Source organism: Chiroxiphia lanceolata, chromosome 19 (assembly GCF_009829145.1).
Source record: "Chiroxiphia lanceolata isolate bChiLan1 chromosome 19, bChiLan1.pri, whole genome shotgun sequence".
Taxonomy (NCBI): domain Eukaryota; kingdom Metazoa; phylum Chordata; class Aves; order Passeriformes; family Pipridae; genus Chiroxiphia; species Chiroxiphia lanceolata.
In genome coordinates, this window is record NC_045655.1 from 10175179 (window position 1) to 10192660 (window position 17482).

A 17482-nucleotide genomic window follows, 5' to 3' on the forward strand; every position below is an offset into this window, starting at 1 on the left:
TGTCTAGACTCCCTAATGCAGCGGTGCCTTGAACTCCTGCCACGGCCTCTCGGTGCGTCCTATAAATGGAAGCGGAGGAGCTTCCCACTGCCAAAGCCTCAGTCATGTTAATGAGACCCCAGTTCCTGTCGAATTTGGCAGCCTGTCCCTCTAAACCAGTGAACTTGCAGCAGGTGGTAGCAAAGCTCATTTCCTAAAACCACATCCCCCTGGAAGCAAAAAATCCCCACCTGACTTCCCGTGGCGAGGCGGCCGCGTCTCCCTCCGGGCTGACGGGGGATTCCAGGTGTGGGGATGGATGTTCCTGCACGGGAAACCTGGGCACCACCACTCCACAGAGATGATATTTGGGTTGGCACATCACTCTTGTCATCTTGGAAAGGTGACACTGCCTGAAGCCCGTCCTGTTGGACATGGGAAGCCTGTCCTGCTGGCTGTGCGAGGCTGCAGCCACCACAATCCATCTGGTTTTTGGGTGTTTCTGTTCCCCCTGGCTCCATCAGAGCTCGTTTGGGTCACCGAGTTGGTTTTGGTTTAGGATGCATTTCCTTCTCCACCCTCCATTCTCCCCTTTCTGGGATCAAGTTTCTCACAGCTGAGCTACTCTTGTCTCTCTGTTTCCTGCTGAAGGCTGAAGCAGGGCTTGGTCACCTCTTATTTTTCCAAACCCAGCCCAAGTAATGAACATCTGCCAGGAGACAGAGGTTTTCCTAAGCCTGTGGTTTGACTAACTCATTCTTTGCAGCCTTGCTCCTCTCCCAGGCACATGTTGCCCATAAGGAGTGGGAAGGACAACTCTAACCACTGGATGCTTCCTCCTGTGAACCCACAGCCTGGGATGATGGGAATGCAGTGCTGGCCAGGCTCAAAACCTCCTCATTTCACTCTCTCTGGGGTTGTGGTGTGACCTTTCCCATGGCACCTGGAGTGGAGAAATGTCCTCCCTGCTCTTACCACCAGAGGAATAATGAAGTGGTTGAGGCAGAAAATGACCCAGGTGCCAGTGCCTTCCACCCTGACTTGCAGACACTTGGCACAGCCCTGAACTCACCTGACCAGTTCTCTTCCTGCAAGCCCAGAGAAGCACCACTGCTCCTCTTAGCAGGCAATCAGAATCTCAGGTGTATTTTAAAAGAGCCTGAAGTTTCCTTGAGTGTGCTGTGGTTCAGGTGCTGGCAGTTTTGGGTTCCTGGGAAGACATTCCTTGGGAAGTGTTTTCCAGAGGTGAAGTCCCAAGCCATGAAGGTCAGATCCTGCTTCTCTGTACGTAACAGGGGAGGCAGCTCAGATCTTTTGACATTTTGGTGCATGTTCCTGCACTCCATCAAGAGAACACACCTGTGCAAAGCTCTTGGCTGCACCTGAACAGGCAGACTTCAAGTGGAGTCACTGAAATGCTGCCTAAACCCCAGTGGGAGGTTCATCCCCAGTGTGAATTTGGGCTTTGGATTAACAAACTTTTCAGATCTGCTGGAGCCTCTGGTCTGTGGTATTTTTGCCTCTTGGACTGACACATCACAGGTGAGTTGTTCCTTTCATAAGGAAATCTTGTTGCCCATAGGGATGTGCCAGTTCAACCTGTTCTGTGTTAGGTCTGTGATCCCAGGAATGATGGAGGAGGTGCCCAGACTGAGCAGGAGGATGGTCAGTGAGGGCCTTGCATCTCAGACGAGCACTCACTCCTTAATTTACATGCAGGGAAATGGGCCCAGGGAGCTCCTGTGCTAAATTCCATAACAAATGCTGAGAAAACCTGCAAAGTCCTGCTCCCATTTCCTGCTCTAAATCCCTCACAGCAGACCCTGATATCCAGGGCTGGGAGCCAAACCCTCTCAAGTCAATGGAAAGATTCCCCTTGACTTTAACGGTCTTTGCATGAGTGCCTAATTCCTTCCTGTTCACAGGCTCTCTTGGACTTGGTTATGGAAACAACTGCAGCTATAAAGTGCTGCAGTGAACTGTAAACCCTTCAAAGCAGCGCGAGGGCAGATTTCCTCGTCCTCCCAGACAGCTGGAATGGGTTTTGTTTGACAAAAAGCCTGATGTATGTCCTTCCAGCCAGCGCCGTGGCTACAGCGTGAATGAGTGTCTTAACAAATACATTCATGCAGACGGGGTTTGTGGTCAGCCCACTGGGGCTGGAGCCAAGCTCTTCCCAGCGGGATGGGGAAGGCAAGGGAGCCTTGTCCGTGCGAGGTGAGGCTGAAGCTCCGCGGCTTTGACGTGCCAGCAGCTCTCAGAGCTGTGGTCCTGGGTCTTGCAGCTTCTAGGAACTGTTTCGACGCCCTTCCTGCAAAGGCCATGTCACTGGTAGAGACCAGATGCTGCCCAATTTTGTCAGCTCTTTGTGAAGTGGAGGGGTTTTGCCCCAGGCTGTGGCACTGTTGGCCACCTTTGTGCCTCGCTCCACAAAACTCTGGCAGAACACTTAAAGAAATGCTTAACTCTAAGGATATAGATGTGTTTCCCTGATTTCCACAGGGATTTGGCTGGGGAGGGGTCTTGGTGGGTCTGACTGTGTGATGCCAGCAAGGGGAACATGGGATTTCCACCCAACACTTGGGACTGTTGACTGGCACCTCAAAGCACGAGATCTACTTGCTCCAGTCTCATCATGCAAGGAGCAACAGCAGCAAACAGATTTTTCAGTCTTTATCAAGCCCAGAGACACCAAATCTGACTGTAAGAGGAGCAGTGCCTTTCACAGGAGTTCTGCCTGAGTGTTTGAGAAGAGCAGAAAGTGCTTTCCAGCATGGAAGATTGCTCAGCTGGCTCTCGGGGGAGAGGAGGCTGATGGTGATTGCTCTTTCTTTCTTTATGCCCTAAAAACTTTCTGCATGAGGGTTTAGGTTGTTTGACTTGTTTTACCTCGCTGTTTGAGCACTGGATGGGTTTTGCTGTTTTTTTTTTTTTTAAATCAGGGACAGCTGGGTGTCTGCACCCCCCACCTGCCCATCCCTCCCATCATGTGCAGCCTGAGCACAAATGTGATCCCAGCGTGGCCTCAACGGCTTGGGCACAAATCCCCACTCCTGGAGCCACGTCCTGCAAGAGGAACCTCGACCTCACTTTTGCAGCTGTGCATTCCTGAGATGAAAAGGGCAGCTCAGGCCTGGGCTGGTCCTGTAGCAGAAAATCAGACCTGGGCAAATCCAATCTATGGAAAAGTCTGGCAGCTGCAGGAGCCGTCTGGCTGCTGGAAAAATCCGTAGTGAGCTCCATCAGTGACCCCTCCTGCCACCCTGATTTGGGGAGCTCCCCCCTTTGGCTTTCTGAGTGCTTGCCCAGGGGTCTCACTAGAAATGTGGCTGCATGAAGACTCCCAGTTCAGGGATTCAGGAATTGCAGAGTGCTGGCCTGGCTCTTTCAGGAGGATTATTTGCTTTTTAAAGTCCCCGTCTGCAGCCCAGGCTGATCGTTCTGTTGCAGGGGAAAATAGGCAGCAGCCTGAGACATGGATGAAGTAATGAGTTCATCTCTCTGCAGTCTAGCCAGGTATACATTTTTTTCTCCCAGAACTTAATTAAAATGCATGCATCTTTCCTCACGTTTTTATGAATGTGAGGCAAATAATGGTCACTAATTGCACGAACATTAACTTGTTTTCATGGCTGCAAAGGACGGATCCAAGGGCAGTATCCTTCCTTCCCCTGCATTTGGCTACTCTGGGATGTGCTATCTCCAGCAAGTAGTCAGAAGCCTGGGTTTTATATCTGTTCTAGCACTCCCATGGGCTGGACTCTGCTGGGGAAAGGAGGAGACTTGTCTACTGGAAAATACATGCATTATTCTGGGATGGCTGATAAATCCTTACCTGGCTCATGCTCTCCCTGTTCTGTTTTGCTGGCATTGCCACTGAATCCAGGGACTTTATCCTGTCTGGGGTCTGGAGCCCTCTGGCCACTGTTTGCTGCCCTCTCAGAGCCTTCTCCTGCCCGGACCCCTCCTGGTGTCCCCTGGGATCGCTGGAGAAAAGGAAAATAAAAATCCAGGCAAGTTTGATTGAATAATGAGTTTAGTTACTTTACCCAGCCACAAAACTGGGCATATTTATCCAGAGCAAGATGAAACAGGGGCCCTCCTGTTGCAACAGAATCATCTGTCCTACAAAGGAAACCACCAGCTCCATTGTGGGAAGGGTGTAAAGCTGTTGATGGAAACGAGCATTCCATGCTCCTATGGCCTTCCACTCCTCTGTGATTTTGGTTACTCCAGACTATGATCAGCACAGCCAGACCAGTCCTCATCCCAGTCCTACTGGCTACTGGCCCCAGTAGTTGCTGCTGAGCGTGGCTGGCTGACGTGCCTGGTGGCAGCTTTCGCAGGGGGCTGGTGCAGTCCCAGAAATGCCTCTGTGCTCCTTTGTAACATCCACCCAGCTTGGTTGCATCCTGCAGGGGTGTTGGTTATGAAACGGCTGGTTTTACTGTCACATTTTAAAAAATTCAGCCCTTTTTTAATATGGAGCTGGTTTCTGGTGGCATGAATATTGCAGTGCTGTGTTCTGCTCGAAATGATGCTGCTCAGACGTGCCAAAGCTCGGGGAGGCTTTTTAACATTTCCTCGTCTAAACCCGACCAGTCCCACGGAATCAAAATCTAACCTAAAATGCTAAAACTGCTCAGACTGCACTTCATGCATGGGAAATGAGCACATTTCGAGGTGTTGCCAGGGTGGAGGCACTAGGAGAAGAGAGGGTTGTGGACTGTGAGGGAAGGTTATGCACCGTGGGAGAACGTGCAGGTCCAACACGTCTCCACTGGTGGGTGGTTTGGGTGCGGTCCAAGGAGAGGAGGTTGGAAGGAAGGATGTGGCTCTGCTTGGGTGCTTTGTGGCCTGGCCATCTGCAAGGAGAAGGAATAGGCACCATCCCTCCCATCCACCCTCCAATTTAGTGCGTGCCTGGAAAAGGCAGCGGTGGGTGCTGTCGGGATCGTAAGTGGCACGTGGATGACAAATGGTCCATCCCTTGGGCTTTCCTTTGAGGCTCGGGAGATCGTGGCTGGAGTGATGGCAACAACAGAAGAGGTGGCTGCAGGACCAGAGGGCTCAGAGAGCTTAGCTTGGCTGCCTTTTCCAGGAGGAGCTAATCAGCTGGAACACGTGAGGGCTGCAGGGCACGGTGATGAACGGGAGCATACGGAGGGGGAAGGCTGGCTGGCTAAAAGAGCAGTGGTGATGGCACAAGAGTCCTTCTGGCAGCGTGATTTATTAAGCTGTGATGGTGTCTCTCACATTCAGTGGCAGATGCCTCATCCTACGTGACATTTAATGCAAGGCTGAGAGAGGTTTCACCGTAGGAAACCATTCTCTGCCTGCAAGGGGGGCGCTGGGCGGGCTGGTTGGTGACTGCCACGCTCGCAGCCGGGAAGGGAATTTTCTAAATCACATTTTTATTAGGTGTCTAATTGACTCATCATCCCTGCCCCCCTCGGTGCACAAACATTTGCTCTGCCCTGAAATGTGAGATGAGCAAGGCTGGCGAGAAATGCTTTCTGAATATAGCTGGGGAGAGGGAGAGAGAGAGAGAGGGCTGAGCAGGGTGAGGAAGGAGCAAATTCGTGCCATTTTTTAGAACAAGATTGTAAAAGACTGCAAAAAAATCCCCATATAAAAAAATAACAACAACAACAGAAAGAGGCTGTGGTTTCACAAGCCAGTTTTCATTTCTGGAAGTTGATGACGCCCTGGATTGCTGTTGTTTTTTTAGACCTCTCTCAATTTTTTTTTTTTAGGAGGGTTTGTCTGTAGTGTGGGTATGTGTGGGTAGAGAGCTGGGAAATATGCAGAGGGAAAGAAAAATGCTAAAAATGGTCAGGAACAGGCTGGCTGCATATGCTTTTTCCCCCCCATATATAAAAAAAAAATTAAGGAAGATCTTGAAGGTGTTAAAGGTTTGTGGGGATGGAGCGCAGGCAAAGGAAGGTGATCCTGAAGACCACATCTAATCTAGGACACTTTGTGCTTCACTGAGCACCATACCCCCCTTCACTGCAGGAGGGCTGTGTCTCAGTTTGCAAAATAATCATCCAAACTTCAGATTTATGTCCCTTGGAAGCTGCCCTGCTCTGCAGGGAGGAGGAAGGATGCAGGCAGGCCGTCCCAGGGAGCTGGATGCTGTGGTGGTCTTGCAGGTCTTGTATCGGTGCCACCAGGAAATTGGGTTCTTTTTGCTGCCCAGTTTGGTGTCACATCTCATTTTGGCATTTTTGCTTAGAAAACAGTCTCGTTCTTCAGCAATATTTCTCTTTTCTTTCTTAATTTTGTATTTCTTCAAGCTGAGCCCCGTTGGTCTCCACAGGAACTGTGGAGAGCTGGCTCAGCTGGTCCCTGAGTGGGACAGAGGGAAGGTGGGATCTAAGGGCCAAGGTTCATTCTTTGCCCATTGCTCCTTTCCAATAAAATAAGGTTTTATTTGAAAAGTTCAGACTAATTCTCTTCTGTTGTTTTTCTCAGCTGGAAGCTTCCCTTTAAAACATTAATATCCACATTATTTTTTTCCCCCGGCAGGTTAATTAATACTTGATTCATCACCTCAAAAGCTAATGGGTATTTATCCAGATCGTGAAGGGAATTTATGCCTGCTATAAATAACTGTGATAACTGACAACCCATCTTTACTTATGCTCCTTCTTCTTAAGGAAACAAACTCTGCTGGGCTCTAGAGGAGTTAATCCTGACCTATTCCCAGGGTTGGACTGGCCTGGCTCAGTGTTTTCCTACTTGAGCTTTACTTTGTAAACATGGTGCTTTTTTTATGGGGAAAAATGTCAGCTTTTGTGGAGAGAGACCCAGACAACTCAGCATAATCCCTCCAGCCTGGGTCAGCAAAGGCCAGTGGAGACTGTGGGTGTTTATGTGGGCAGGGAAGGCTCTGGCTCTCTGTGAAATATTAGTTTTGGCTGTTGGAGAGCCCTTTCCAAGTTCTTGTCTGCTTCCAATAAATGGTGTTTAGTGCCTTTGTCTGCAGCTCCCCAGCTATTGTCATCGATGACCTTAATTAGGAACATACCAGAAATCGTGTCTGTCACTCACACATGTGCAATTAAAAAGTCATTATTTACTTTCCTGTTAACTCACATGTTCCTCCTGGGTGCTGCTCTGCACCCTGGACTGTCCTTGTTATCCACAGAGGCTTCAAGGGCAGGAATAACTGGATGGGTGCTGGGAAGCTGGATTGGCACAGAGGTGGCACGAGGGGTGAAGTGGATGCTGGAGGCCACCCAGAGCATGACCTGGTGTGATGTGGTGCCTCTGCTTTTCCCACTGCTCAGAGCTGGGTTTGCACCAGGTCCTGTATCTCTGCTGTAGGTCTGATGCTGCTCTGGTGGCTCCGGGGGTGGCCAAGAGTTCTGTGTGCTGCAAAGTACTGCTGACAGCATTCCCAGGCTCCTGCTCTCGCTGCAGGAAAACCCGGGGGACAGCCTGGCCCGGGCTCTGCAGGGTGGGCTCTGTCACTGCAGCAGTCACACTGAGGCAGGATAAGAGGAACTGAAAGAGCTCGTCTGTCCCATATGACTCTGTCTTTGGATTTCCCCATAAGTGAGGCCATTTGTGAGGCTGCCTCTGGGAAGCAGCAGCCTCTGGAGTCACCCAATTGTGTCACAACCTCATCTTTTGGACATTTCCCCATCCCTCATGAAAGCATCAAGCAAAAGGAGCAGCCAGGCATTTTTTATGATTGCTTTAAAAAATCCAGGCTGCTCTAGAGAGGATGAACTTACTTCTTTTTTTTTTTTTTTTTTTTTTTTTTTTTTTCCGGGGACATTGGCTCATCAATTTTTAATTCTTGAGCTTGGCAGCCCTGGTCGAATTAGAAACAGAACAACTGATTTTAATGAGCATAAGATTAATGCAGATGAACTTGGCTGGAACTGCGATCCGGCTGAGGAGAGACGATTGTCTCACTTCACCTGCCAGCTCCCTCCTCAGTGGGCTGTTCTGTCCCCAGCATTAGTGGAGCAGAGCGTGTTCTCATCACAGGTCTTCACCTGCAGGAGAGATGCTCATTAACCAGCCTGGTTCACACAGGATATTTTGCACATTAACCCTTGGCAGCTGCTCTGGACCTTCCACAGTCCTGCAGGGTGGTGAGGAATGAGGAGGGTGAGGATGGATGTGCACTGGGGAAGGAAAAACCTCCCCTGACTCTGGTACCCACTGGATGGGAAGGAGAAGACTTTTGGCTGCTGCATGAGGCCACCACAGCTCCCAGAAAGCTCATGATCTACTCCTGTTGCCTATCTCTTGGTGGAGAGCTGCTGTTTTATTTATGGTTCATATAAATAATATAAATATGATATGAGAGAGCCCAGAACACCCCTCCCTGGGCAGAGCTCTCCCACTGCCCCACACAACCCCTGAGCTCAATGACTTGCTTTCCTACACACCCGAAATTACATATTTGCATAGTGAGTGGTTTTACTACCGAGGAAAGATGGGGGAGGCTGAGCTGAACTAATTTTATTTGATTCTGTGGGCAACTGGCAGTTTCATATCTCTGTTTTATTTTTTTATGTGCTTTGATCAGGTGGTGCTTTGCAGAGATCACATTGCTGCAGGTTCAGCCAGCTTGGGATTGTTGTAATTAGTCTCCCAGGAGAGCATCAGGGAACTGTGGAGGAAAAGGCCAGACCAGCAGCTGGTGAGATCACCCAGTGACTTGTGCCCAGCTTTACAGGGACCTCCTGCCTGACCCACGACATCATGACCATGGATCAGCCACAGGATCGTGTTCTGCTTCAACATTCTCTCCCAGAGGGGAAGGAGGAGCCAGGCAAGGTGTATTAGCAGCCCCCAACCCAAGGGCTTTGTGGTGTCTGCATGACCCTTTGCATCCCAGAGGAATAAAAGATGGGACAAAGCAGTGGGACTGTGGAGGCAGGTGGAGAGGACGGTGCTGTGAGTCTGTTTTGCAGCTGCAGATTTGCAGATATCAGAAATCCGTGAGGGCAAAGGGGTGACAGGGATAAAAAGCATCCTATACCCCATCTGGGTTTGTACCACCTCCAGCTCTGCAGGACCTGCAGCGTCAGAACTGGGATCGTCCATCCCAGAGTCCAGCAGTTCCTTCTGGGGCTTCTGGAGACCTAATTCCCAAATACCAGCTTCCCTTCTGTGCTCACAGCCCTTGCCACTGGGCCAAGAAACCCAGGGATGACCAGTGCTGGGGGCAGCACTCACCAGGAGTCCTGGCTACGATGCCTTGAGCTTCACCCATGTCTACCCCAAAAATGCCTGGGCAAGGGGGGCAGGGCTTGGCCAGGATGGAACGTGGCAGCTCCAGGGGTGCATGGCATGATCCCCCTCCAGTGCCTGGAAGATTCAGGGGTCTGGAATGATAAAGCACCTCCCACCCCAAACCCACAGGTTTTTTCTCATCGGTGTTACCCACCCACTGTTGCCCCCAGCCTGGCCGGGGTCAGTGCTGTGCTGCTGACCTGGCCAGGTGGAGATGCCAGGGCAAGTAATTTTTTTTGGCTTTTTCACATTTTCAGCTTGTTAACAACCGTTGTTCCCTCCACATCTGCCAGCTCAGGAGAGAACTGCTGCTTTAGCTCTGTGTCGCCAGGGAGAGCTTAAATATCATCATTAAAAAATTCCTGCCTTGCATCATCTCCTCAGACACGCAGGAAGAAACCTTTGCAATTAGATTCCCCGTGCACTGGCAGGAGGGTAGAAGTTCTTCCTTTTTTCCCCTTTCAGTGATGATGATGTTCTGTGATTTTACGGCAGCAGGGAAAAAAGAAAAAAAGAAAAAAAAAATAAAAAGAATCCTGTTTGATTTTCCTCATTATGTTAAGCCTGGTTTTACTTTCTGATTGCCAAAGCATGATAAATGGAACAAAGATTACCTAGAGATTTTCAAAGATTTGCTTTCAATTTGATTTTTCCTGAGCCTCATTAAGCCTGCAGGTTTTATCTACACTTTGTTCTTACAGTGGAGTGACATGACCATATATTAATAGCCATATTTTTTTTTCTGTTGAAATTAAAACCAGATAGAGGCTTCTCATGCTTTGCTTTCAAATCCTATTTTAAAAAATATTGATCATGTGTGTGTTGTTTTCCTTTCCCTCTGACACTGCTGGCTCTGTAAAGGACATTCACCAGGGAAATGCTTTCAGTCCTGGATCTCTGGGCATTACTGGGTGCAGTTTTGTGGATTAAGGAACATATTTTGGAAGGAATAATGGATAGATAAAAGAAAAACGTGGCTTTCAACAGAGAGGTAGACAAGAAAAATAAGATATTAAAGCAGGAGCTCTACAGTTAGGGGGTACAGAGGAGCTCAGACAAGATAAGATAATCTATGATGTGCCCATGTGCATCTTTCAGGAGAAAAATGCCATTGGAAGAGCTTGTTCTCCATGATTTTAGGAGAAATGGTCAAAAATCATCTCGTGGCTGAGAGTCCTGTGTGCTGCTGTCTAGGAGATGTTTGGAAAAGGGTGGCAGGGGCTGGGCATGAAGGACAATGTGGGACACACTCACACAAAGCCACCCTGACATTCCTGATGGTGTTCCTTCTGCCGGAGCCGGGAGGATGGACCCACCTCCTGTGTTTTCCAGGTGTGCATCTTCTTCTTTCTGTGCCCATCCATGAGCCCACAGAGGTTTTGGGGCAGCTGGAAGATGTGATGAAAAGGTGTCCTTGTACCTGGTGTGGGAAACACCTTCCTCACATGCTTGGGGATGGTGTGACAGTGCAGGAGCTGGCTGTGTCCTCTGAGTCCATGGGGAAGGGGCTGGAGATAAAAAACACAAGAAAAGTTGCTCTGTTGATGCCCTGCCTTGTTATAGGAATGGGAAACACGGGTGCACAGAGTGGGGTGAGGACAGACCATCCTTAAAGTGCTACCACACCAATCCCAGTGGAGCCCTTTATTCCGAGACCAGCCCAGGCCCATCTCCAAGACTCAAGGTGCTTCTCGTGATGTTCCTGCTCCAGACATGATCCCAGGGGCTCTGCTTGAACTGGAAAGCAGCTCTTTTGGGAAGGTTTTATGTACTTAACAAGCTATAATAATAATAATAATAATAATAATAATAATAATAATAATAATAATAATAATAATGAACTGCCTTTCTATTTATAAATGAGAACAGCATCGAGGAGCTCGGCTCATGTGGTCACCATGGCCCCGGTGCACCCTCACCCTCTACCATGGAGCTGTTCATCTCACAGCCCTGCCAGAGCCCCATCCTGCAAGGGAAAGGACATTTCCCAGGGTTCTTTCCTTTGGATACACACACATGGTTTTTCTCCTCTTGTTTATAAGGGAGTGTTTTCTTTTTAAAAACAGGGATTGTTTTTGTAGCAGCTCCTGCCCTGCTTCGTAAACCAAACATTTCCCAAGCACTCCGTGTCTCAGATGATGTTATGGTTACTGGAATGCCAGTGGGAATATCCAAGATGTATTTCTTGGTGGAGCCTGGGGATTTTGTGCTGCCTGGCTCCAGATGTGACTCCGATGGGTCCTTCTGGCCGAGCCAGCTGGATGTGGTCGGTGTTGGGGCTCAGCTGGAGAAGGATTTGTGTTTATGAGCTGTAGCCCAAGGCCAGCTCTCACCACCCTGCAGCAGGGGAGCATCCCCTCTGCTTCCACTGGGACAGCTCAGGCTGAGGCTCAGGGCAGGATGAAGCTGCCTTTACTGGTTCCAGTCTGGCAGGAACTGGACGTGTGCTGCTGGTTCTGATTCTACCCAGTGTTGCCTCTGCTCCCCTTCTCACAACTTTGGACTCTATACCTGCACTTCTGGGAGAGGCTGGAGAGAGTTTTCCCTCTGGAACACCCTCTCACTATCTCTGCTAGATACAGGATGCCAGATTTGATTAAAATGCTCTGATCTGTTCTGACAAATCCTCTGTTCCTAAGTAGATAATAACCAGAAAATCTTCGTAAATAAATCCTGGGGTTGGATCTGTGCCCACACTTATTATTCTTTTCATATCAATTAAATGCTCCCTCTTGCCCTGAAGTGGGAGCATCCTCAGCCCCTCGAAGGAGAAAGGAGGCACAGATTTATGGCTGCTGAAGGACCAGGTGGAGTGTTAAGACTGCAAAAAATGAGAGTCTGATTTGGCAGCACTGAGGCACAAGTGGCCAGAAACACCTTGGCTGAACAGGGATTAAAGGTTGCAGATGTCTGTCATCCCAAACTGCAGAGAAAAGTGCTGGGCTACCTTTCCATCATGCAGAATCATGGAATGGTTTGGGTTGGAAGGGACCTTAAGGGTCATCTAGTTCCAACCCCCTTGGCGTGGTCATGCCAATGAGGGTGGCACCTAGAGGAACAGAGAGGAATATATTGGAATAACACCTGTTTACTTTTCTTCTCTCTTTCTTCAATATTATCAATATACTTGATCCTGAGATGTCCCTTTGGCAAAGGGGAGTCCCGGGAACCGTTTGCTTCCAAACCTGGACCAGGTCTTTGCAGCCACGTCCTCATCAGCCATGATCCAGCTTTCTGACCTCTCCTTCCATCCGTGAATCCTCGGCGTGGATCCAAAGCCTTTGGACGGCAGCGCTGAGCTGCAGAACAAGAGGTTCGGCTCGTAAAATTTGAGAAAAAAAACCGCAAACCAAAACAAAATAAAACAACCCCCAAAACAACCCTAGAGATGCAAATCTGTGGGGTGGCCGGTTTTTGGGAAGGGATGCAGGGATGCTCGGCGCGTGCACCGCCCGGTGTCACCAGGAGGTGGCACAGCTCGAGCGGGGATGTCGCGCCTGATCCCGCACCCCGGGCTGGACCCGCATCCCGGCACCCCCCAAAAAGCGAGCGGCGGGATGGATTCGTGGGTTCCAGGAAAGAGGAGAAAAGCGTCTCGCGTCTCCTTTCTCGGAAAGTCGTTGTGCAAAACCCTCGCGCACGGAAAACAAACGGACACACACACACACACAAAAATAATAATAATTAAAAAAAAAATAAAAAAGAGGCACAAACTCTGCGTTTGATTTGGAGAGAAGGCACAAATGAGCCCTGCTTTGAGAGCACGCAGCTGTCGGGACACCCACTGCCTGTGTCCCCGTGGCCTTTCCGCACGAGCAGAGCCTCCACTGACTCCTGTTGCCCCCCCCCTCCCCGGTGCCCTCATTCCCTGCTCCAGATCCCAGCGGTCTGTTCCTCAAGGAAACTCCATTCGTGGCTTGTAGCACATCAACAGCCAGCAGCTCGCAGAGGTCTGTCCTGCAAAAGCAGATCCAGCAGCAGCACAAAACCGGGAGGGCTCCGTGGAGCAGAGAGGACAAGGTGTCCTGTGGCCTCTGAGAATCCCATCCACAGGTCTCCATCTCCGGATTCCTACATGGGATCAAAAGCATTTTCCCCACAAGACGTGTTTAACCCCTGCTCTGTGGGCACCTGAGTCTGAGGTGAGATGCCTGCAAATGGCAAATCAGCATTTTTTTTCTCAACAGTGGCAATTTTCCTTTCCTAGAAAAGGCAGAACAGAGGCTGCAGAAGGAAGAGGTCAGCCATCAACAATTGGACTTGATGATCTCAGAGGCCTTTTCCAGCCTTAATGATTCTGGGATTACAGAACAGAAGTGTTTGTTTTGAATGAAGCATTTGACCTGCAGCCCTCCTGCTGGATACATTGTACTTCAAGAAAGTTACGGTTATTTCACTGGAACAGATGATTTTGAAGTGCATTGCTATTGTTGGTAAAACAGAATCCCAGAATGGTTTGGGTTGGAAAGGACATTAAAGATCATTTTGTTCCAGCCCCTGCCATGGGCAGGGACACCTTCCACTAGATCAGGCAGAGCCATATCCAGCCTGGCCTTGGCCATGTGGCCAACATGGACCAGGCCACTTAGCCAACATGGACCAGACCACTTAGCCCACACCCAGCTTGTAACAAAAGAAAAAAAGTGATTTCTTCCCAATAAATAAATTTTTATTTCCCAAGAAATAAATTTCTTCTCAGTTTTTCCTTTTTGGGTTTACGTGTCCAAAGTTAATTGAAATAGTTCATAGTGAGTTAATGGAGTCCCCAGAGAACTGCAACCCAGCACCTCCCTTGGCTGCTTTTTGGGGTCCTTTGGGAGGACAGGACAAGTGACAAGTGACCACTGTCCCTTCCCAAGCTGCTGCCCAGCTCAGGGGTCCCTAAGCTGGAAGGGTTTAACAGCTCCCCAGGGGTGCCTTTTCCTTGCATGAGTTTCTCCAGGTGCTTTTTAAAGTCAGCTCAACTTTTAGCTTTCCTCGTGGGTGCAGTGACTTCATGTCCTGCCCTCCCATCCCAGGCTGGAGGGGTTGGTGCAGGACACCCCTGTGAAGGTGTCCAGGGGGACACAGAGCTGCTGCTCTCCAACCCTCCCACTCACAGCCCCCATCTGTTTTCCCTGTACATGCTGCAGCATCTTCCAGGAAAGCACCAGGACAGGGACAGATGTTCTGCAAATGCCAGAAATCAGATGTAGGGGATGTTGTGCAATGATTTACTCACCGGAGCCCATTTTTCCTTCTCAGTCCCTCGTGAGAGTCAATCAGGGATCCCCCTGTGAAATGTGGTGTAGGTCTGTGATGTGAGGTTGGCAGAAGGCTTCTCTCCTGTCTTCAGAGGGAAACAAACAGTTTCAAGGCCAGTTATTTTTCAAATTAAAGCAAAAAAACCAAAAAAACAAAAAACCAAAAAAACCCCAACAAACCAACAAAAAAAATCCCTTCTTACTTCTTTCTGTTGTTCTTTCTGAATTCCTGCTTAGCATCCTGAGAACCCTTTAGAGGATTTGCATGTAGAACAAGGAGTGAATTTCTCACAATGAGGCCAAAGAAAACTGAGGCCTGTGGGTGGAGGAAGCTGCAGCCTGTGCCAGCAGCCAGTGCCAGCAAGGAGGTGTCCTCAGCTGCCCAAGGTGAGGCTGAGCACTGCCTCAAATCCTCCCCTCATCCTGGGGCACTTGATTAATTAATTAATTAATTAATGTTTGATGGGATTTGGAACATAAGATAAGATAGATAGATAGAGGGATAGATAGATAGAGGGATAGATAAATGGATGGATGGATAGATAGACAGAATGAAAGAAGTTGCCCAAAGCAAGGGCCAGGCTCCAAGAGCTGGCTATTTATAGGCATTATAATTTCCTATAGCTGCATCCATTTACCTGTCCATAAAACACCATCTGATGCCTGTGCCAGGATGAAGATGCACAGGAAAAAAATCAAACACCTCCCTTTTGCCTAGAACACGAGTTCATGAACTTCTGTTATCATTCAGGCCTGCTCTAATTGAAACATCATGTCTTACACAACCATCTCCTTCTCTGTCCCCTTCTTTCACTCTTTTAAAAACCATTTCCTGCTTTTTTCCAGCTGGACACGCTATCCCTCTTCCTGCTTTGAAGCAAATATTTTGTTGGGTTTGGCTGCTGTCACAGCCACACATCGTCTTCTGCCTGATATTTTATCCATCTGCTGCTGAGGAGAATATTTTGGGCTGAAAAGTCTCAAAAGGGTTCTGAGGTGCTGAGTCTAATCAGGAAGTACCAGTGCAAGAGAAGGAAAATCTCCTCTCTCAGCTTTCCCTGTGCACAGTAATTCAGGCTGAAAGGCCTTAAAAATTAAATGCTGGGAGATGCTTGTTACAACACCCTGGTGCTCCAGTGCTGTGCTGGGTCCCACTGGAGGAGCTGATACACCCTGCTCACCCCTCCACGTGTGGAGATGGGATCCAACTCTGACTTCCTCTTCTGTCTCAAGCAAATGGAAAAAGAGAGTTGGGTTCCTGTGCTGTCGAGGTTGCCAGCACCTGCCTTGCCTCATTTCTTCTGCTTGAAGAACATCTGGCTCTGCTCTGGGACAGCCATGCATGGCCAGTGGAGCTGTGTGCACTGTGATGAAGCCTCTTGAAGCCTGGCTGGAGATACTCATTGCCATCCTGGCAGGGGACACTCCATATTCATGGTGCCTTTCCTTCCAGAACACACACAAATAACTTTCTCTTTGATGCTGGTCCTGTCTCCTGGTTTTTGTTTGGTTTCTTTTTTTTTTTTTTCCCCTGGATTGCTCTGTAAAAAAAAGGATTTTTTTTGCCCAGCCAAGCTCCAAGATCTGGAGGTGCCTGCCCAGAGGAGGCACCCGTGGCTGTGACACTGCTGTTGGGAAGGGAGTACAGGAGGGGCTGTGAGCAGCTGCTCAGGGCTGGAGGATGTTTCCTTCACCCCACAGAGTGTCTGCAGGCAGGACACCATCTCACAGCCCTGCTCTGGGCTTACTCTGCAGGGCACCAGCCCTTTGCTTGGCATCTCTCAGCTTTGCCCTCCCCCCACCCTGCAGAAGTTTGTCTCACAGAAGTTGTGTCACCGCTTTCTGTGAAGTTCCTTGGAATTCTCAGAAATACCACTTTTTGCTGGTTTTGCTTACTTGCACTTAAAGGGGAGTTGCTTATTTAGCCTTTGAACTAGACAATGTCCATCTCTATCACAGTTTTGAGGAGACCTGGAAAGCCATTCCTGTCCAGTCCTAGGGACTATCCTTCAACTTCAAATACCGCTTTGCTCCCCAAATCTTGACGTGACACACTGTCCCCCAGCTCCCAAACCTTGAGCACACACCTGCCTTGCTCCCCTGGCCCCCAGCACTCAAAAACTACCACCTGGCCTTGTTTTTCTCAGTAACCTGTAAGGTTTGGGCTGCTCCTTGCTGTCAGGATGCCTGTTTGGGATGTGGTGCCCGGGGATCAGAGCTGGAGGCAGCTGGTGAATGGCCCTTTGTGTGCTTCAGCGCTTTGCTGCATAAAGGGGGCATTATTCCATCTATTAAATAAGAATCTTCCTGTTAATAAGATCAAGTTATTGCCTGATTTACTGTGGGGAATATATGGCATCTGCAGCAGGAGCTGCCTCACCCACTCTATGCTGGACAATGGATACACCCTCTGGCACGGCCGCTCTGCTCCGGGTTCAGCGGCAAAGGGCACGGGGGGCTCGGGCTGTGCTGCCAAACAAGGGCAATAACCAGGCTGGCAGGGCAGTTCTGGGGCTGCTTCTGTGCTGGAGGTGACACTGTCAGCTCCTGCAATCCCAGAGCAGGTAGAGCAACCATAGCTGCTGGGGATGATTTTCCTCCTCCAGCCCTTCAGCTCAGGGCAGGGGAAGGGAGAGGGGTGGAACTCCAAAGGGAGTATTCAGTAAGTCAGTTCATTTCCAGGAAATCTCTCTCTTGTTCTTTTTTCTTTTTTTTTTTTTTTCTTTCTTTCAATGGAAAAGCTAAGTCCTTGTGAACTTTTTGAGAACTTTTGTTCATTCCCTGTTGCCAGCTAAGCTCTGCTTTGTGCTGGTGACAGAACCCCTTTCTCCAAGCACTGGCCATGGTCCAGGACATGGAAGTCTCCTGTGAGAGCTGGCAATGCCACAAGCCCTCTCCCCCTTCCCTCCAGGCTGATGCAAAGCCCCAGGTCCAACCAGCTCCCCTCCAGGGACTCTCTGTGGGTCTTTTTCCTTCTCCTCCCTGTGCTGATGGTGATA

At 49.4% G+C, this 17482-nt stretch overlaps 1 long non-coding RNA gene across 1 annotated transcript; it reads left to right on the top strand.

Moving 5' to 3' along the window:
• The first annotated feature begins 3293 nt into the window (after positions 1-3293).
• Positions 3294-13916, top strand: LOC116796474. The gene is made up of 3 exons (XR_004360373.1): positions 3294-3304; positions 10769-10772; positions 13646-13916. It is a non-coding gene; the product is annotated as an uncharacterized LOC116796474 (long non-coding RNA).
• Positions 13917-17482: the final 3566 nt, after the last annotated feature.